General features: G+C 44.0%; 1 protein-coding gene across 2 annotated transcripts in view; it reads right to left on the bottom strand.

Annotated features, from left to right (window-relative positions):
• Positions 1-22,703, bottom strand: part of LOC147105116 (ubiquitin carboxyl-terminal hydrolase 49-like) — a 68,479-nt gene that overhangs the window by 45,213 nt on the left and 563 nt on the right. The gene's annotated exons all lie outside the window — the stretch shown is intronic.

Here is a 22,703-nt window from a genome sequence, read left to right on the forward strand (position 1 = left end):
GTCTTTGTTTCATTTTTCAGTCAAATAGCTTGCTGTATGAGGCTCCTACATAATGTCCACTTGGGTGAAGCTTGGGTGAAGCAGGACAACCAGTGCCCATGGAATTATAACCTCAGCAAGAGTCAGTGCCAGTGAGAACAATCGGGAGAATTTAAAGAGACACCATGTTGCTCAGTCACGCCTATGAAGAATGGCCACTTGAGTGAAATACTAGAGGACCATGGCTGGTTGTGGAACTACTCCCGGTCATAAGCTGCACATCTCGAGAGAGGACGGATAAGCGTACAAAACTGCAAAGGAAAGAAACAGATTTAAAAAAAAAAAAAAAATTTGAGTTGCATTAATGGCAAACTCGACTCTCCTGTCAAATGTGGATACAATTCTCAATGCAGGGCTGACACACTGGGTTTTCTTAACATTGTATTTGAACAAAATGAAGCTCACTTATTAATAACCAGAGATCCACAAAGCCAGGACAATTGGCACAATATAATTAGTGAGCTAATCCAGTTCTGATTTTTCTCCTCTCAATCTGCCGCTGTAAATGGTCACAAATTATGCTGACATGTTAAGGCTGATAGGAGATATAACCACAACAGCACTGAATTGTCCAATACTAGCAGACTGGATATTAGACCTAGACTGTGTCTTATTCACGCTTTATATATTACAGAACTGCTTCAAGGAATAATCCCAGTGCAGTGGGGAAAATTCCTCAACCCACAATACCCACTGGAGCAACAAACAATCAAGCGGCAGGATTACACTTGTGCAGTTGTTTGAAATTCACAATTCATAACTTCAGTTCTGGCCCCTGGTCCTTTCCCAAGGTGGAAACAGACCAGCAACTGGGAAGCTCCAGATCTAGCCTGTAGAAGGTTGGGGGGGGGGGGGGGGGGGATAGCAGGGTGTCTCTAGAGACAGCGAAAACCACCTCTTTAAATGGAGAAATTAAGGTATTGTTTCAATAGCCTCCTAAAGTCACTGTACTGGCTCTCCGATGATGAAGACTGAATAAAAAGGGGAACAGTAGCACTACCTCTAAAATACTCCAAGCACTCAGTGTATTTAATTCTGGATCACATTTTCCAAAATGGAGAACTTAAGCAAAGAATGTCTAAAAATGATACATCATTAAAAATTGTTTTTTTTTCTTTAAAATCAGTCATTCTAAACAGAAAAATCATGACAAGGAGCAAGATGTGAGAAAGCCTCGCGAGGATTTAAAAGGGCCTGTGTTTTTCCAGTCCAAAACAGAGGTTTCGTTCGGAAAAACCAGAGGAAAAACCCGAGCAAAAATGATTCGCTCACGAACAGAAATATGCAGCGAGTACACTTTTTCGGGTTATACAGAGTTTGGTGAGAAACACTCTCTGGCTCTATTTTGTAATACTCAGCACTCACTGCTTCTCAATGGAAACTGTGCATTGACGTCATGAACCATTCACAAAACAACACCAGTGTACTGTCCAAGACCTCTTGCTTATTCTGCAAAACTACAAGTTCCATGCACATAAACATCTCTCTAGAATACAGCCAGTGATCATCACTTATTAACAAGTCCTGTCGCAGCATACGCATCACCAAGCAAAACTGTGCAATCTGATAGCCGCCCCGTGAATGGCAGCAATCTGTGGAATCTGGCACCGACCCATTTGACTGGCACGTTCGCCTGAATAGAATTAAATCCCTCGCTTTAGACTGCACCCTCACTGGGGACATTTTGCCATGCCTCAACCAGATTATGACAGCATTCTGCTTTCTCTAAACACTCGAGTGGAGTGGGGCGAGGAAGATAACTAGCAGAACCAGTCTCACAGAAGCACAGTTCCTGCCCATCGGTCACGCAGCAGCCACGGGGAAATCTGAAGCCCGGAACCTTCCAATCTCCCCGTGGACGCATTCCATCTTTTTTAAATAATCGGATTCCTTGTGTGGAGTTAATTGACCCAAGCCAAGGAAGCAACTGGTGCGCTGCAATTAACGTATGGCCACTGGAGTCAGGGAGGGGAGAATACATCAGCCAGGTCTCTTGACCTCAAAAGTTAATTGACTGAGTCTTTGTTGGATATCGTGCACATCAAGCGTAAACAGTTTGGGAGTTAGCCGTGACGCCCCCACAGCTGAACAGTCACTGGAAACTCACCATCAAGGCTCACACATGAGGAATGGCCATTTGGGGTGATTCATTTGGCTGCTGATTCCTGGAATCCAACTCCCAATATGAGTCAGCACCTTCAAAAAGGGAAGAGGGGAAAAGGGGGAGGGACAAAAGATGTTTTTTGTATAAATGGTAATTTGAGCACTTTGGAAGGGATGCCAGTGGTGATGCTGGGAAATTCCATGGGATTAAAACCACACCAGAAAATAGGCCTTTAGCTTGGAGCATACATACATGGAGCATTTCACACTTCATCTAGAGCCATTGTTTGTTTCTTTACCTGTCCCATTACCATCTCGTCTCACCTTGAATATCTCTTAATGTCTCTTCTTTCATCCCCTCCCCCATTTCCCAGCCCCCAAACTGCCTTTTAATCTGTTTCATTTCCTGTCTTTTTTCCCCTCAGTTCTGAAGAAGGGTTTCGACCTGAAACGTTGACTCTATTTCTCTCTCCACGGTTGTTACCTAGCCTGCTGAGTTTTTCCAGCATCTTCTGTTGTTATTTCGAATTTCCAGCATCGGCAGTATTTTGCTATCATACTAGAAATCCTTATTTGTGTGCCAGTCGTGGCCGAGTTGGCACAAAAATCCAGGCGGACACTCCAGTGCAGTGCTGAGGGAGTGCTGCACTGTCGGAGGTGCCGCCCTTCGGATGAGACGTTAAACCGAGGCCCTGTCTGCCCTCTCAAGTGGACGTAAAAGATCCCATGGCATTACTTCGAAGAGGAGCATGGGAGTTCTCCCCGTGTCCAGGCCAATATTTATCCCTCAATGTAACAAAAACAGATTATCTGGTCATCATCACATTGCTGTTTGCGGGAGCTTGCTGTGCGCAAATTGGCAGCCGCGTTTCCCTACATTGCAACAGCGACTACACTTCAAAAAATACTGTAAACGCTATGGGATGTCCCGAGGTCGTGAAAGCTGCTATAGAAATGCAAGTCTTTCTTTCTTTCTATTTACACTATGGTCGTAAATTCCCACCCGTCTGCCTTGCAGCAACTGCGGAGAAGAATTGCACGTACAGGAACATAGGAACATAAGAAATAGGAGCAGGAGTAGGCCAATCGGCCCCTCGAGCCTGCTCCGCCATTCAATAAGATCATGGCTGATCTGATCCTAAGTGCCAATCTACTATCACAGAACCATCTCCTGAATCTAACAGAATTAGACACACGAAATAGGAGCAGGATCAGGCTACACGGCCCCTGGGCCCGCTCCGCTACCCACAGGGCCATGTCCGATCCGAACCTAGACTCATGTCCAAATTCCTGCCCGCTCCCCGTAACCCTCAATTCCCTTTACTTCTAGGAAACTGTCTATTTCTGTTTTAAATTTATGTAATGATGTAGCTTCTACAGCTTTTTGGGGCAGCATATTCCATGGACCTACCACCGTCTGAGTGAAGTAGTTCCTCCTCATCTCAGTTTTGAAAGAGCAGCCCCTTATTCTAAGACTATGCCCCCTAGTTCTAGTTTCACCCATCATCGGGAACATCCTCCCCGCATCCACCCGATCCAACCCCTTCACAATCTTATATGTTTCAATAAGATCGCCTCTCATTCTTCTGAACTCCAATGAGTAGAGTCCTAATCTACTCAACCTCTCCTCATATGTCCATCCCCTCATCCCCGGGATTAACCGAGTGAACCTTCTTTGTACTGACTCGAGAGCAAGTATATCTTTTCTTAAGTATGGACACCAAAACTGTATGCAGTATTCCAGGTGCGGTCTCACCAATACCTTGTACAACTGAAGCAATACCTCCCTATTTTTATATTCTATCCCCCTAGCAATAAAAGCCAACATTCCATTGGCCTTCTTAATCACTTGCTGCACCTGCATACTAACCTTTTGAGTTTCGTGCACCAGGACCCCCAGATCCCTTTGTACTTCAGTACTTTCCAGTTTCTTGCCATTAAGATAATAACTTGCTCTACGATGCCAAAGTGCATAACCTCACACTTTCCAGTATTGTATTCCATCTGCCAAATCTCTGCCCACTTACTTAGCCTGTCTATGTCCCCTTGCAGGTTTTTTATGTCCTCCTCACTCACTACTTTCCCTCCCATCTTAGTATCATCTGCAAACTTTGATATGTTACACTCGGTCCCCTCCTCCAAATCGTTAATATAGATTGTAAAGAGTTGGGGACCCAGCACTGACCGCTGCGGAACACCACTAGTTACTGATTGCCAGTCTGAGAATGAACCATTTATCCCAACTCTCTGCCTTCTGTTAGATAGCCAATCCTCTATCCATGCCAGAATATTACCCCCAATACCGTGATTTTTTATCTTAAGCAATAATCTTTTGTGTGGCACCTTGTCAAATGCCTTTTGGAAGTCTAAATACACTACGTCCACTGGTTCCCCTTTATCCACCCTATATGTTACTTCTTCAAAGAACTCCAGCAAATTTGTCAAACATGACTTCCCCTTCATAAACCATGCTGACTTTGTCCTATTAAATTATGATTATCCAAATGTCCTGTTACGGTCTCCTTAATAATGGACTCCAAAATTTTACCTACCACAGATGTTAGGCTAACCGGTCTATAGTTTCCAGCCTTGTCTACTGCCCTTTTTAAATAAGGGTGTTACATTAGCAGTTTTCCAGTCTGCCGGGACCTTTGCTGAGTCCAGGGAGTTTTGGAAAATTATTACTAATGCATCCACAATCCCTACCGCCACTTCCCTCAAGACCCTAGGATGTAAGCCATCAGGTCCAGGTGATTTATCCGCCTTGAGTCCCATTATTTTACCGAGTACCACTTCCTTAGTGATTTTGATCGTGTTTAGCTCCTCCCTCCCATAGCCCCCTGTTTGTCCAGTGTTGGGATATTCTTAGTGTCCTCTACTGTAAAGACTGATACAAAATATTCATTCAGTGTTTTTGCCATCTCCATATTTCCCACCATTAATTTCCCGGTCTCATCCTCTAAGGGACCAACATTTACTTTAGCCACCCTTTTTCTTTTTATATAACTATAAAAACTCTTACTATCTGTTTTTATATTTTTTGCTAATTTACTTTCATAATCTAGCTTCCTTTTCTTAATCAATCTTTTTGTTATTTTTTGCTGTCTTTTAAAGTTTTCCTAATCCTCTATCCTCCCACTAGATTTGGCTACCTTATATGCCCTTGTTTTTAGTCAAATACTATCCTTAATTTCGTTACTTAGCCACAGATGGCTGTCTTTTCTTTTACACCCTTTTCTTCTCAGTGGAATATATATTTTTTGGAAGTTGTAAAATAACTCCTTAAATGTACACCACTGATCATGTATCGTCTTACCCTTTAATCTATTTTCCCAATCCACTCTACTCAATTCCGCTCTCATGCCTTCATAGTCTCCTTTATTCAAGCTTAGCACGCTTGTTTGAGATCCAACCTTCTCACCCTCTAATTGAATATGGAATTCAACCATGTTATGGTCACTCATTCCAAGGGGACTCTATTATCCGGCACCAACGGGGCCGGCGTGGTGCCGGTTTATCAAAGAGTCCGGATTACAGAGAGGTATAGTTAAAAGGTACGAGAGTTCCGTACACAGCAACAAATCCAGGCTTCCCTGTTGCTTAGCAACATGTGCAGGAACTCCGGCCACAGACCAAGCGTCCCTGTTGCTTAGCAACAAGTGCAGGAACCCCAGTTGCACAGCCACAGATCCAGGAACTGCCACTAATATGAAGTAAAACTTACCTGAACCTACTCCTGAATTTTGTCGGTTAACAAGAGATTTTCGGTTATTTAGGTGCCGGTTAAAAAAGAGAGAGTTTCCTGTAGAAACACTCCAGAAAACAAGCTTAATTTTCGCCAACAGTAAAACGAAATCCATGTCCTGGAGTGCTGTTTCAAACAGGGTTTGCAACACAAGGGTGAACATGAACCAGATGAGAATCACCAGCTGATTGTAGGGGGGGGGGGAGAAAGTCAGCGCATAGGTGAAGCAGGTAATCTAACACCGCACGGGGCACAGAATTACCAAGGGCAGCCCAGGGGAAGAGAACAGCATTCATTTAAGGTCAGGAAGGTGATCCTTACTGAACTGAAACTATGAACAGCAGTTAATGCTCTCAGGCAGCCTGCAACTTCCGACTAAACGCATTACTCATGTCTCCCTCCCTGGAACTTGCTATCTAAATATGTCTTAATGTACTTGACAAAACCTAGGGCTGGGACAGGGTCTAGATTATTGCATTTCGCCCAGAGATGGGTTACATGCAGTTAAAATAAATTGTTTCCTGGGAGAAAAAAAACAATGGAATACCATAAGGCAAAGCTATAAACATGGCATTTTTGCAACACATTAAAAAAAAAAATTATACGCCTCCCAAATGTTCAAAACATATATTGCATCAAGACGAGCTTTAGATCAAAATGTTTTTTCAAAGCAAACATTTACAGGTGCAGCACACCCAGTCTAATAAAGATGCAGTTCCTGTGTAAAACCACTTATGACATTAGACATGCAGCACAGCTAGAGGGAAGATGTGAATACTGATCAACGGCCGAGCTTGCATGGAAGATGGATTATCTACTAAATCTCCACACTAATCAGAATTAAGAGGCAGCATTTTTATCAGGGTAGACTGACCTAGTACTGGAACGTCATAGCCCAAGAAATGGGAGTCTAGCTGAATTTTTAAAACATTTATTTAAACATATGTTTTTATTCTGTATACTGCTCAGGTCGAGTTCAGCCTGGAGACTATTTATACTGTAGTTGTAGATAACATATCAAGAGTGGAGCCCACTGACACCAAAAAAAGGCCGATTTCACATCATTATAGTTAACACAGAGGTATAACAAAGTTGACGGTCAATCCACCATTATATACACAAAATTACAAAACATGGTAGACACTCTGCAGCTTGTTCCTTCACAGTAACCCACTGTATATTCAAAGAAAATGAGGGTCAACAAAAGGACAAGATCTTCCAAAAGTTCATGCAACTAAAAATACAGTAACAAGCGAGACCGACTCTCACACGGTGGCAGGGGGCAACAAGCATATCCACACTGTTTTCTTGCTGAAACATGACACTGGCCTATACATTCCATGGTGGTAGCTGGTTCCTTTCTGGAGGTCCGGGCATCAGCACACTTTCACTTGGGTAATAATGCTCAAGAAATAAAAGACTTGCATTTCTAGAACGCCTTTCATGACCACCAGACATCCCAAAGCGCTTTACAGCCAATGAAGTACTTTTGAACTGTTGTAATTTAGGAAACACAGCAGCCAATTTGCGCACAGCAAGCTCCCATAAATACCAACGTGATTCTTCTTATCGTGTCCACGGACAGTCTATACATAGCCCAGCCAGAACTGGACACATTTTTGCGCCTTGTTGTTGGATTCGGCAAGGTCTGCAACAGTGCAGGGTTCCTCTAACGATGGGCATTGCAGGAGATGTTGCATAGTCTGTGCCTCAGTTCCACATTCACAAGCTGTCGGGCTGGTTGAATATCCCCATTTGTTTAGTGACACCTTTGAGCAACCTACACCGGTCCTAAGTCTGTTAAGGCACTTCCAGATTGCCCAGTTGCAATTAGCTCCTGGGGGAAGGCTTTCATCAGGTAAAATTTCCATCGCTGGGGGTTGTTCAAGACTGGCGAGCCGGTCTTTCCACAAGGCGATGCGGGCTTCAGGTGAGGTTGATTGTAATGGAACAACACTGTTCATGAAGCTCTTCCTTGACTTTAGGCGGCTGGGTGTAGGTGTATGACAATGCAGAGGGTGCCTCTCATCTGATGTTTGACGGAGTCGCTCTTTCTTGCTGGCTACCGTTCTTCTTATATCAGGGGGAGCGATACCCGCCAGGATATATAGGCTGTTGGTGTTTGTTGGTTTTAAGCAACCTGCGATAAATCGGCAGCTTGCATTCAGAACGGCATCCATCTTCTTGGCATGATGTGATGATGACCAGATAATGTGTTTTTAGTGATATTGACTGAGGGATAAATATTGGCCAGGACACCGGGGAGAACTCCCCTGCTCTTCAAAATAGTGGCATGGGATCTTTTACATCCACTTGAGGGGGCAGACGGGCCTCGGTTTAACGTCTCAGCTGAAGGGCGGCACCTCCGACAGTGCTGCACTCCCTCAGCGCTGCCCTGGAGTGTCTGCCTAGACTTTTGTGCTCAAGTCTCTTGCAGCCAATGAAGTGCTCAGAAGTATGAAGATGGATGAGAGTCAAGTGCCGATAACATATCAACTGGGCAATAAATCAGTTTGAAATATTAGTACCAAAGACTAACATCACAGCTTTCTATAAATGGGAAATCCCATTGTGCCGAGGCAGCAAAATGATTGACAATTGGAAGCAGGAACCCTGTAAACGTGCATTCAGTGATACCTGCTGGAAATATGTACAGGAAACTTTTTTTTAAATCCGGGACCGACGTGGTCCCGGTTCATCAAAAATTCCGGATAACCGAAAGCTATAGTAAAAGATACGGAGAGATGAGAGCTCCGTATAAAGCAACAAACCCTGTTGCTTAGCAACAGGTTCAGAACAATGGCCACAAGTTCCAAGCGTCTGTGTAGCTTAGCAACAGCTGCAGCCACACCCTTGCACTGCAACAGATCGAGGAAGGCAAGTACAACATGAAGTAAAACTTACCTGAACCTACTCCTGAATTTTGCCGGTTAACCGAGATTTCCGGTTATTTTAGGTGCCGGTAAATCAAAAGTTTCCTGTATGTGGTTGCGCACAGGGGAACATCACAACCAGTCAAGGCTCACAACTGAAGGGTGGTCTGATGGGCGAGGTACTGCAGGGAACCTGGCACCCACTGAACTGCGCAGCAAGCCCTCAGGAGGGCAAAAGTGCAAAAACAACTGGATTTATTTGAACCAGAAGGAAATAGAGGGATATAGGATCATCGAATTTACAGCACAGAAACAGGCCATTCGGCCCAACTGGGCCACACAAGCCAATTGCCAGAGGACATCTAGCCAAATTTATGGATATAAAATACAAACATAAACAGCAGTGCTGCAAGATAAAAATCAAGCATGAAAGAAGATAAAAATAACTGGATGCATTAATCCAGACAGCTGGATTACAGAACTAAGTGATGCATAGTAAACTTTGTAAAATCGGCCCATGCAATATATTCCCCTATAGCTTAGTGGATACTTGTATTTATATAGCACCCTTAACGTAGTAAAACGTCCCAAGGCGCTTCACAGGATCGCTATAAAACAAAAGTGGACACAGAGCCACATAAGGAGATATTAGGGCAGATGACCAAAGAGGTAGGTTTTAAGGAGCATCTTAAAGGAAGGAAGGAAGGGGGAGGAGAGAGAGAGAGAGAGAGAGAGAGAGAGAGAGAGAGAGAGAGAGAGAGAGAGGCGGAGAAGTTTAGGGAGGGAATTCCAGAGCTTAGGGCCTAGGCAGCTGAAGGCACGGCCACCGATGGTCGAGCGATTAAAGCACGCTCAAGAGGCCAGAATCAGAGGAGCGCAGATATCTCAGGGGGTTGGGGGGCCTGGAGGAGATTACAGAGATAGGGAGGGGGCGAGGCCATGGAGGGATGTGAAAACAAGGATGAGAATTTTAAAATCAAGGCATTGTTTAACCGTGAGCCAATGTAGGTCAGTGAGCACAGGGGCGATGGGTGAACGGGACTTGGTGCGAGAATGGCCACATGATGTGGTGCTGTGGTCATGCAAAGGCCTAGATTGATCCCGGGTCTGTGCTAATTTAGCTGATTTCAACTTGCGCAACTATTGGAGGGATTGAATGCAGTAATTTTGGAGTTACTGCCCTCGGGAATGGGTTGAATATTAGCCAGGATTGCCACTCCTGGACACTGCCCACGTGGAGACCAGTTGCAAGAAGGAGCAGCCCGTCAACATTCCCTGCCTAGAGCCGGGATCACACGAGGAACGGATGCTGGACGAGAATACACAGGGCTGTCAGCACCTACGAACCATATCCCAGCGTGATTCACTGCCTTTAAGATAAAAGGTAAAGAGAAAAATGCATTCGTTCTGTTTCAGTTTTTACACGCTGAATGCCAAAACTTGTCAAAATCCTCAGTTTATAAACTGTATCTGAACCCCGCAAGACAAGTTATATTGTATTGCTGTCAAACGTCAGGAATATATATAAACAGTTTTCGAATGCCTGAAAATATATAAACATGTTCTAAATCAGTGACAGTTTTCAAAGTAGCTTCACAATAAGTGCTGTATGAAGTTTCCCTAACTTTTGCCAGGCATAAATTTGAAGATTCATTAGATCATGGGGAGTGAGAGGTCAAAGGGCAAGAGGGAGGGGGGGGGGGGGGGGGGGGAAGGATCCCAAATCTTGAGCATTACATAGTGAAAATAAAAAAAAGATTCTTGACCATTTTCTCCCCTCCCCCAAGCGCTGACTAATTGAGGTATGGTCCCATGGCGGCTGCGCACCCTCCTGTACCTTGTACAAGTGACGAGGCTGATACTCAACGATCAGGGGGAGTAGAGTGGTTTTTGGGGGGGGGGGGGGGGGTGTGAAGGGGGGAAATCACAGCCGAACCCAAACTGATCCTCAGTCACTGCCCATACATACACGTCCAAGCAGGGCTCCCTGGATAGCGATTGGGGGTGGAGAGGAAACCATGGCCAATTTGCCCCCTCCCTAAACCAGAAAAGGTGGAGAGGGGTGGGATGGGGAGGAGGAGAAGGTGGATTGAGGCCAATTTTGGCAGCGCTCCCACTACCTCGGTTGACAGCAGTAGCGTAAAAATCATTTACATGTTTCTGCTAAAGAAAAACATGTCCATTTTGTTAAAATTTATATATTTGAACTCTAGTAGACAGTTTAACGGTCACAGAATTTCCTAGCATTTAACTGCAGATCATCTCCTGATAACCTGCAATACAGCGGTCACAATTCTAATGGCTGCACTCAGGTCACAATAATATGGAGCACACCAACGGTGGGGCAAAGAATAACGTCTGCCCCTAGAAGAAACAAATCCACAACAGATATCAGAAATATAAACAGGAAATTCGAGATTAGCAGAATCGGAAAGGATAACTATCAAGTGTAGATTGTTGATTGACTTGCTGTGGTTTTCTGGCGGTTTAAGATTTTCAGCTTTTGCCGTTATTCCCCCTCTTTGATCTCAATAGGTACCTGAAAGTGATTTCAAGGTTAAAATCTAATCTTACGGGCTCACGTGACTGTTATAAACCACTCAATCTTTGCTCTTGAGATTTCCGATATCAACCGAGTGCTTCAGGTAGATAAACAGCCGTGTAATCATTGCCAGATATCCGCCATTCGCCTTAAAAATTCTTTTTTGAACTAATTGTGTGTGTCAAATGTGTAAGTGTCCTAAAGACTTCCTGATTTTGCTCCATAGCATTAATGCTGATCTTTGTTGCCAGGGTAAATACACCAATCAGTTTTGTTTGAAAAAGACACAAACAAATCACCCACTAAACATTTTCTGATAACACATTAAAGCCCATTGTAAAGTAGACAACAGCAATGAATTCCATCCATGGTTACATATTAAGGACACTTCCTCCTATTGTACCAAAGAAAAAAAAGACTTGCGTTTATTTATATAGCGCATTTCACGACCTCGATGTCCCAAAGTGCTTTACAGCCAATTTGGGCACAGCAAGCTCCCACAAACAGCAATGTGATAGTGACCAGATCATCTGCTTTAGTGACGTTGATTGAGGGATAAATATTGGAGAGGACACCAGGGATAATTCCCCTGCTCTTTTTCGAAATAGTGCCATGGGATCTTTTATGTCCACCTGAGAGAGCAGACGAGGCCTCGGTTTAACGTCTCATCCGAAAAACGGCACCTCCGACAGTGCAGCACTCCCTCAGCACTGCACTGGGAGTGTCGGCCTAGATTTTTGTGCTCAAGTCCCTGGAGTGGGACTTGAACCCACAACCTTCTGACTCACGAGGCGAGGGTGCTACCCACTGAGCCACAGCTAATAAGAATTATTAGCAGTACAGTAGAGCCGCTTTTGCAAGTGGCTTTGGACACTCACAATTTTGGGCTCTTGCTCCATCTCTACAGCAAGTTGGTTTCAATAAAAAGGAACTGCTCAATAAACACAGCCAGCATCAACCTCGAGTATTCCAGCTAAAGCCACTGAAACAGTATTGGAGAACTTGCCGATGCTCTCGGTCTTGTGTATGCAATGTTACAGCTTTAACCTTTAAAAAAAAACTTGGGCCTGTCTTACATCATTGTATAGAAGAACCACTGTTGAGTGCTTCAAATATCATTCCAATTGTTGGTTTAACACACTCGTAATTCAGCAGGTTACAGCTCACACAATCTCGTCTCCGGATCAGACAGGAAAGATAATGAGCCCATTGTGTATTTTTATGTACCACAAAAAAAAGTGGGTCTCATTTAAATCTTGTTTTTTAATGATATGTACATTGAAAGAATGTAAACCAAATCGTATGCTGATTAAGTCATACAAGTTTAAAAAAACAACATAACTTTGACTGGTGTGTTCCACGTCACAGCTATCCTGGGAAGCAGCTCTGCGCGACAGGGAGTGCAGGATTTTCCTTTACTCATTCCTCAAGCACTAAATCTCCTGATAAGAAAAAGCTGTTCTGGTTATAAACAAGTGTGATTGTGTTTTTTTTCTCTTTCCCCCCCAGCTGCAGCACCCCCCCCCCCCCCCCCCCCCCCCCCATCAGTGATCGAAGGTGACCTCGCACCCTTTTGTCCTGTGGACTGCCCCATTAATCAGCCATTTAACGATGGATAGTCACACAACAAAAGCCGCAGAATGTGTTAATAGCCTATTCATGAAAGGTGAGAATAAGCTGACGTGCCATCTTACTTCAATAGCACATATGGTTACGGCTGCGGGATTTTCCTAATGTGTCGCCTGTCAGCTACCCAAACAGTTCAAAAATAATAATTAGCGCACTGGACTTTGCACGCTTGGCAATTTAAAGCAGCTCCTTTTTTGGGGGGAATGTGTAAGTGAGGACTATACACAACACTCCCTCAGGAGGCATCATCATCTGAAACTATTTCGAATCGTAGGTTCAGCATACGCCTAATCTTGCAAGTTTCTGCTGACTCCATTCTCTCTCTTGGCCAGAAATAATACAGAGCCAGTCACGTCACTCACTATACCACTCACTGCCACGGTTTCCTCAGCCTGCCCAGATTCAAAATGGCAACCCCAGACAGGGTAATGCAATCACTTCATTTACGTTTCAGAATATTTTACATTCCACTGACGATTAAGTCACATCAATTCTTTAAGATTAAAAAAAGAGGGCACTGAAAAACATTGAGGTGCATCAAGTTTTAGGTGAGTCAAACAGTAGATTCTCAAAATGACTCTCAAGCTAAAGTGACAAAGTCTGCGCGATTCAAGTTTGCTCAGACAGATATTAGCATCGCTGACCTCTGAAAAGCTGCAGCTGAAAGTGGAATGTTTTGTTCCACAGTGTCTACCCATCAGACGTGGAGAATGCCAGAATACACGGCAGTTCACTCCTTGTCGCAAATACACAAGTCCTGGGGCTTCACAGACTGACACAGGCTAGAAGATTTTTTTTTTTTAAACTTAGGTTACTACTTCTCTGATGAGAAATGATCTGCCATCAGACTGTCCTAGACACACTGACAGGGTCAGATAGGAAAACTTTGAATAATTTCACAATTGTTCCCCACGGTTTTACCTCAGGAAAACAAAAAGCATATTAAGGGTTGATAGGGAGCGCTCCCTTGTGTAGAATCAGATGGGGTATTTCTTGGATTTTGCCTCCTCTTATTAGCCAGTCTTCATATTACAAAACGTTGGCACAGATATCTTGGAACTGCATAAACCGGAGACAACTGAAGAAAAATCAAGATGGTTTCACTCAAAGAAAATTTGGTCATTTAATAAGGGGGCACTGGCTTCAAAATTTCAAAGGCAAAAGCGAAGGGGGCCACCTTGGGATCGATTTCCTCAGGAAAGCCCCCAATTATCTTCTGAAGGTACGACTGAGCTGATCGATACTACTGCAGAGTAACCCACATTTACACTAGAGATTTTGCACTGGTATAAGTTTCCAAGGCTCCAATATAAACCCAGTGTAAAACTAGCATAAAGATGGATCTCTTTGAAGCTCAATTCTCTACCCTGAACAGAAGAGCAGCTGCAGACATGTCTTACTGATACAAATCACTGTTTGCCCCGAGTTTCTTTCCACCCGTGCAGGGATTTAAATGCTGCTGCCATTCTAAGCTAGCATCACTACCCTGCATTGTGTTGCGGCGCAAGCCGGGTGCATCAGTTTATTCTGGGCGATACCTTAAGAAATTTTAAAAGGGAACAGCTGCTATTCCAGTATAAACGGGGCACATGGAAAAAGAAATGCACTTGTGTTTAAGCCAGTTATTTTTTTTTAAACTCGTCCTGGAAGAGGACAATGGCCAACTTAAAAGAAAGAGCGTGAAAGCTGGAAATCCGAAATAATAAAAGGCAGCACGGGGAATAGAAAGCATGAGGGGGAGGGGAGCGAAAGAGACAATGAATATCACAGTTTCAGATGGGACCCTTTGGCTGGTATCTCCATCATTTTCAAATTACAATTTTATTAATTCAATCTCTCTGAGACAACACATGGTACTTTCAGAATGTGCAGCTTTCTCTGGTCAGGTGCTCCTCTTTCTGCACACCTGAAGCAAGCAACCAAAAAGAGTTCTTTGTTTTAAAGGAGCACTCCTGGATGCATGTGTACAATGGCTTTATCCTGTCAAGTATCTGCCTGAAAAACACCCCCCTATCTACAAGTTTCTTTTCCTCATCTTCCATCCCCCTCGCCCTGCTATTTTACTGAAAGCAGGAAACAGCAGGGGACGGGAGGGGGGCGGCGGGCAAAGGGGAGTCAAGACTAATCGAGCGAAATGTCGCATTTTAGTTCCTATCTCAGTACTGCGGTAAAGAGGCAGGCCTCAATTGGAAGGACAAGCATCGTGCGATTTCTTATTCAATCTGCTTTTCTTTGACAAACAAAGAAAAAGATACTTCATGATAGGGTTAGACCCGAACATCCCTTCAAATCTGCAATTAAACAGCCATGTCAAATTCGCATTTACATCCAGTGACAATCAACATTTTTTGCAAAAAACACTTCTTTCTCTTTCTGTGGATCTCACTGTGTAGGAAAATAACTCCAGTCTATTCATGCCACGGAGTAAGCTAATTAAGTTGTTGCTGATTGCTTGAATTACCTCAGAAATTATACCGTACACCCCCTTTCCATTTTCTTTCTCGCACATTCTCCTTCCCTAAAGGCAGAGAGCTCGCTGGGGTGCTGTTCCACAAGCACACACAACCTGCTGGTATTTCATCCAAGTCATCATTCTTCATATGTAATTTGGATATTGAGTGCCACCAAGCTATTCAACCAAGGGTGTCATCACAGCCGTTGTCCACACATCCCAAGAGGAGTCACTGGATAGTGGAGGGGGAATATTGGTTAATTCCCCTCCCCAAGAAAGCGGAGGCTAAGTAGAATGCCCACACTATAATCCTATGCCAGTACATCATGCCAAAATTCTACCGACTCAATGCACTGATGTGTCACAAGATTAAAAGATTTGTAAAGTAAATTTGAATAAAGCAACAGTTTAGCTCCCCCAGTGGTTTATCCCAAATTTACCAAAGACACACTGACCAGGAAGGTTCCAGTCTCCTTGCACATCAGCTTGGCCCGGCTGTAGCCTCTCGCCTTGAGAGTCAGGAGATCGTGGGCTCAAGCCTCACTCCAGGGACATAACCTAGACTGACAATTCAATGTAGTACTGGGGGAGCGTTGCATTGTTAGAGGTGACGTCTTTCAGGTGAGATGTTAAATTGAGGTCCTGTCTGCCTGTTCAAATGAACGTGAAGGATCCCATTGCACTGCCCTGGCCAACATTTAGTCTCAAATCAATACCTCCAAAAAACAAATTAAATATTTCTCTCATTGTTGAAGGTGCTGTGAGCAAATCTGCCTACAATACAACAGTGACACTTCAAAAACAATTCACCGGCAATGAAGCACTTTGGGACATCCTGAGGTCATGAGTGGCACTAAATAAATCCAAGTACTTTCTTTTACCCTTTATACAGATCTTCGAATGCATCACCAACTAATTCCATGTTCATCTCTCCCACCATTCCGCGTTTTGAGTATCAAGGCATCAATGACGTCCTGTGACTGCTAATATGGAGCATTATTCTTCCTTTACTTCTCCACTGCCTTCAACACAATTGACCATTCCTTCCTCCTTCATTACATCTCTTGTATAGCACTACCCTTCCCCACCTCATTCCTACCCATCCCAATGCAGTCAGTTCATCTCTTCCAGTGGCTCCTCCTCCTATGCCCATGCAGTTACCTCCGGCGTGGCCCATGGCTCCATCCTAGACACCCATCATCTACTTTCCAACATGTTGCCCCTTGGCAACAGATTCTATATGCACGTGGACACCATCCAACTCCACTTGCCTGCTTCTGCCCTTGATTCCATGACCACTATCATGCTGCCCAATTGCCTGTCTGGCATCAAGTATATGATGAACCAGAACTTTCACCAACTCCAACATCAGCAAGATCAAAGCCATCTTGTTTGGCTTCAGAAAATTCACACCTCAGCCACTGATTCTACCTCCATCCCAGGTGTCCACTCAGACAAAACTCGCAAGTGTCCATTTTGACCTTGAGTGAAGCTTCAAATCCCACATCTGGTCCATCGCCAAAACTGCTCACTTCCCACCTCCAGAACATCGCCAGCTTCAACTGCACTGTTCCTGAAACCTTCATCACCTCAAGACGTGATTTCTCCAGTACTCTGCTTGCCAGCCTACTCAACTCTGCCCTAAACCAATTCATCCGCAATTCTGCACCCCATATTATTGCCATACATCGCTCCACCACCAACCTCCACTGGCTCAATGTCCCTCAGCACATTCAAAAATCCCCATTTTCATGTTCAAACCCTCCATGGCCACATTCCAATATGCAACCTCCTCCATCCCTATGTTCCAGCATGCATCTCCACTCTTCTGACCACGGTTTTCTGTTTATCCCCCGTCCTTCTACATTCTTCAATATCCTCCTCAAAATTTACTTCTGACAATCCTTTCAATCACCCCGGTCCTTCTTCCAGTTTAGTGTCCTGTGAACTGCCTTAGGACGTCTAGTTATATGAAAGACATTGCATTGAAGTAAACAGTTGACATCTGCATATTTTTCTCCCTACCAACTGCTCCAGTAAAATGCATTATCACGTTGTTCTTTGCAAATGTATACAAATGGAATCCACTGAAGTAGATATCATCTTACAGAAGGTGAAAGTCACTGCCAAATCAGTTCAAAGTGAACAAGTTATCATTGCACACAAAGTGCATAGCAAGATCATCTGCTTTTGCACCTCTCCTCAATTCTGCTCCAAACAGCACCGAGGGCAAGCGTGTTATCCTGTGTGATAGAGAACGGCATAGGATAGTCCTACTCTTGAATGACAGGTCTATGCTGAGGTAGCTGATCGCAGCCAAGGTGGAAGACAGACTCTTACAACTGGGCTAGTTATTATAGCATCCCTGAGCTGAAGGTGCTGAGGCCAAATGCAGTATTGCTAGCCCTGGGGCACTGCAATCACTGTCCAATGGCCCCAGCTTGGAGTCAGATGCTCAGCTGAGATGCCTCTGAAAGATCGGTTGCCTGCCAACGTTCATTGCCTCAGCTCACAGTTGAAGAATGGCCACTTGGGTGAGGTGTCAAAGCACTGCTGCAACCTATAGAATTGAAGCTCAGCACGAGTCAGACCTTCAGACGAAATGGGGAAAAAAAGACACACAAGAACATCCAAAGCTTTTGAGCTTCAGGACACAGGATTGTTCGATCATCACAATTTCTCTGGCTCATGTTGCCCAACATTCACCAAGTCGGTACATATGCTGCACATGCACGGTCAGTCGAGAAGATCCCACATTTTAACAGTGCATTGCAAGTTGAATTGAACAGTGGTACAGTGTGCAATTTGTCAACTGTTCCAACCAGGAATAGGAGCTCAGAAAACCCGAGCTATCCACCCACTGCTTCAGAAGAAGAACTTGCACTATTACAACAGCAAAACAAAAGTAATATGCTACAATTACAGGAAAGCCTACCAGCACACTTAACATGCTACAGGGAGAGAGTTGGGAATCAACATCTTGCTGCAATTTAAAGTTCAGAAAGGAAGAGGCGCCAGCAATTCAAATGCAACTTGAAACATAAAAATACATTACTAGTGTCAATCCATGGAATGTATAATGCAAAAATCACACAGACCAGGAGACTTCAGATCTGATCCCTGGTCATTTCCAAGTTAGTTGATCGAAGCTGAGTGCTACAAATGGGCCCGACACACTGGGAGTAGAAAGGCTTCTGGAGTTCGCTAGCTCTGATTGCTACCTACTGAGCCTTGCTGAAAGTGTGTGCATGTGTTGGTGGGAAGGGGGGGAAATAACAGAATTGGGTTCAGCAACAATGCCTTTTGTTTGGTGATATTCGCTATCTAAGTTCACACATGAAGGCTGGCCACTTGTTTGAGGTAGCAGCAACTACGGAATTAAGTATCCGCCAGCATGAGTCCCGGGGGGGGGGAAACGAGAGAGAAAGCAGAGGGAAAATAAAATCAGCTGGAATGTTTCACAGCAACCCTGTGGCACACCATCTTACTATGCTGACATGTCAAGCCACTGCGCAGTAGGATGTGTTCTTTCACACAGAAATCACACAGAAACCCCACAGTGCAGATAGAGGCCATTTCGGCCCATCGAGCCTGCACCGACACATATCCCACCCGATCCCCGTAACCCCAACACATATCCCACCCTATCCCTGTAACCCCACCTATTTAATCCCCCTAACACTAAGGGTCAATTTATCATGGCCAATCAACCTAACCTGCACATCTTTGGACTGTGGGAGGAAACCGGAGCACCCGGAGAAAACCCACGCAAACACGGGGAGAATGTGCAAACTCCACACAGACAGTCGCCCGAGGCCGGATTCGAACCCGGGTCTCTGGCGCTGTGAGGCAACAGTGCTAACCACTATGCCATTTCTTTCTCCAATCTCAGCTGGAGTTTACCTATAGGAAGGGGAAAAAGTCAAAGACTTGCACTTCTTATAACAACTTGCATTTATATTGTGCCTTTAATGTAGAAAAAGTCCCAAAGCGCTTCACAGAGGCGTAGTCAGACAAAATTGATGCAAGTTAAAAGATATATTTGTATATTTACAACAGTAAACTGTGCTTCAAAAGTACTTAATTGGCTGTAAAGTGCTTTGGGACGTCCCACGGTCATGGAAGGCGCTATATAAATGCAAGTTTTTTCTTTATTAGGAGGGACAACCAAAAGCTTGGTATGGGGTGGGTTTTAAGAAGGGTCTTAAATGAAGAGAGGAAGCTGGAGAGATTTAGGATGGAAATTCTAGAGCGTGGGGTCTAGACGACTGAAGGCATGGCCACCAATGGCGTGGTGAAGGGAGGGGGGATGTCCAAAAAGTCAGTTAGAGGAACAGAGAGTTTGCAGGAACTGGCAGGCGGGCAAGACTGGAGAGATTTCAAGAAGGAGTTAGATATAGTATTTCTTAAAGCTAAAGGGATCAAGGGATATGGGGAGAAAGCAGGGACAGGGTACTGAATTTGGATGATCTGCCATGATCTCATTAAATGGCGGAGGAGGCTCGAGGGACCGAATGGCCTACTCCTGCTCCTACCTTCTATGTTTCTATGGTAAACATGAGGATGAGAATGGAGGCACTGAGGGAACCAGGAGCCAATGCTGATAACAAGGACAGGGGTGATAGATATACTAGGTCCTGATCACCTATTTAATTGTCTCAAAGTGCTTCACATACAATGAATTAAATTACCTTGATGTGCAGAGACTAATGTAGGCAAACACGTCAGCCACTTTTCACAGTACAGATATGAATGACCAGTTAATCGGTTTTTGGTGTCACTGGTTGAGGGAGGAATATTGGACGGGCCACTGGAAGAATTCTTTTCTCTTCTTTGAAGAGTGGCATGGGATCGTTAACATCCAGCTGAAACACTAGAACAGATGAGGTCTCAGTTTAGCATCTCATCTGAAGGACAGCGCCTCTGATATTACAGCAGTATTGCACCGAGATATGTAGTCAAGTCATCGAGTGGACTAGAATCACAAACTTCTGACTCCGAGGCGAGAGTGCTACCAACTGAGCCAAGCTCCCATCAGCCTGAAGTTGTCAACAGAAACAGACCTGGCCGTAGACTGCCAACGATCTTTGAAAGGTTCCCCCCCCCCGCTCCCACCCCTCACTTCCTCAGACAAATTTTCTCCCTTTACTGCTCTATCCGGTTAGAGCAAATGGTTTCTTGCTGGCATAAGGTTCCGCAGGCATCAGGAGCATTCCAGAACCTCACCCAAGTGCCCATTCTTTACACATGAACCTTCACATGTAGGCTGTGGACTGGTGCAGTGGAGAAGAGGTGAAGTGGAGAAAAGGGAAGACAATCACAGCCAAGCTCAAACCTGTCCGCGCCCAACATCTGCATGCAAGCTCTTCTAAAAAGGCAGTGGTCAGGAGCCTTGGGTGATTTTTCCCTACCTAAACTAGGGAAGGAGACTGATTGTCACGCCCCTCCCACTATGAGACTGCCCTGGCTAAATTCAGCTAACTCGCCACTGATCAAAGCTGGGATCTTGCTGGTCCATTGAGATCAGTTATGCACTGAGCTATTTGAGGCACTTATTCAAATGTTGTGTGTATTTAACATAGAATCCTAACAAGAGTTTACTGGAAGTGCTAACATATGTAATGTTCTGATACACATTAACTGGTGCAGACAAAGAAAATCAATTCAAGAAGGGAGCAATTTCCTTGTAATGGGATTTAATTTTTTTTAAATCAGTTGCATAGGAATTTATAGAACACCTAGTGTCCTCAAGAACTAGTTGCAACTTCAGAGGAAGTGCATGAGACTTACAGGTTATCTTTAAGTGGACAAAAAGGGCAGCAACAGATAGCAGGAACTAAAAGCTTTTTGATAGCATTGTGGAGGAAAAAGAATGCTGAAATTAGAGGGTATATGAAGGAATGTATTGCAAGATATCACAGTCCAATCGGATTAAACTCTTTTATACTTTGAAATGAATACTCAAACACACCCACATCATAAAAGGTAAATTTGCCTATAGACACAGGCCCATTCAGAAATTCCACAACACAACGCAATTCATGAGATAGTGAACTGCAGTCTGCGCACAGTTCTTTTACTCTTTGCACCTACATATCAGAATTATTTTAGGGTTATTTGCAGAACTTGCACTTTTGATAGAATGCCACCAGCTTTTTATAAACACCGACTGCCATGAAGATAATGTGGCAAATTGCAGAATAACGTCGTTTAATGCAACAATATATGGGGTCCACTTATGCCATATTTGACCTACAAAAACTGACAAATTGCAAACGCCTGCTTTCATCAGAAGTGAGTACACGCCCCCCTCTCCAAAAAAAGTCAAAATCTCCCAGGTCCACACTTCCATAACATAAAAATCTACAGCGGTCAACAATTATAGATAAAGTATCACAGAATGACACAATCACATCATAAACACAACTTCCATCGCTCAGAGACAATGCAGTGGAGATACTGTGGGATATAATCCACGATTTTACACATTATGTATTCTTTTGTACACTGCACTGCAGAATCTACTAATGACCCAATACATTTACTACTACTACACACACACACACACACACACACACGTTTACAAAAAGCATATTCGCTTCTGAAACTGTCCATTCTGACTTGATGCGTTGGACTGGACACAAGTAAAAGAACCACAGCCAGGATTTACGAGTGCATTTTTACAAATTCGCCTTCTAATTCCGCGTTATGGTCACAACAACAACAAAAAACTAACCATGAAACCTGGCGCAGGAGCCACAGTGACTCTTACTCGAACACTTTATCTAATCCCTGAAGCTGGGATTCGACCCGCCACCGAGAGAGAGAGAGAGAGAGAGAGAGAGAGAGAAAGAGCTGCTTACATTCATGACACCAACAGAAGGGGCACGCTGCTGCATAAATCAGGATAAATCTACTGGACAAAGTTAAAGTCACAGAAATATATGCCTGCTTATTTATATCAAGAGGATTAATGACGTCCCACGGCATCATAATCACCGACATGTCATCAAACTGTTTAAAAATTTAATCATGTGGCAACCACGAGAGAGAAATAAAAGATAAAAATCACACCCTTGGACTGATAGGGAGAGGAGGGAAATGAGGAAAAAGCAGTTAGAAATTTTACATATATATTTTTTTTAAATCTTTGCAAAGACTTGTGGAGAGAAAGAACATCCCACGAGAGAGAGAGGAAAAAAAAGGATTCCCCCAACGTGCTGAGATGTTCCAAACACTTGTTCTGGAGAGAAGGTTTGGACCAGACATACAAATGTTGTAAGAAAATATTTTCAAAAACAAAAAGTTCACAATTTTTTT

Source organism: Somniosus microcephalus, chromosome 18 (assembly GCF_052327205.1).
Source record: "Somniosus microcephalus isolate GS21.2 chromosome 18, FLI_Smic_1.0, whole genome shotgun sequence".
In the NCBI taxonomy this organism is placed as follows: Eukaryota; Metazoa; Chordata; class Chondrichthyes; order Squaliformes; family Somniosidae; genus Somniosus; species Somniosus microcephalus.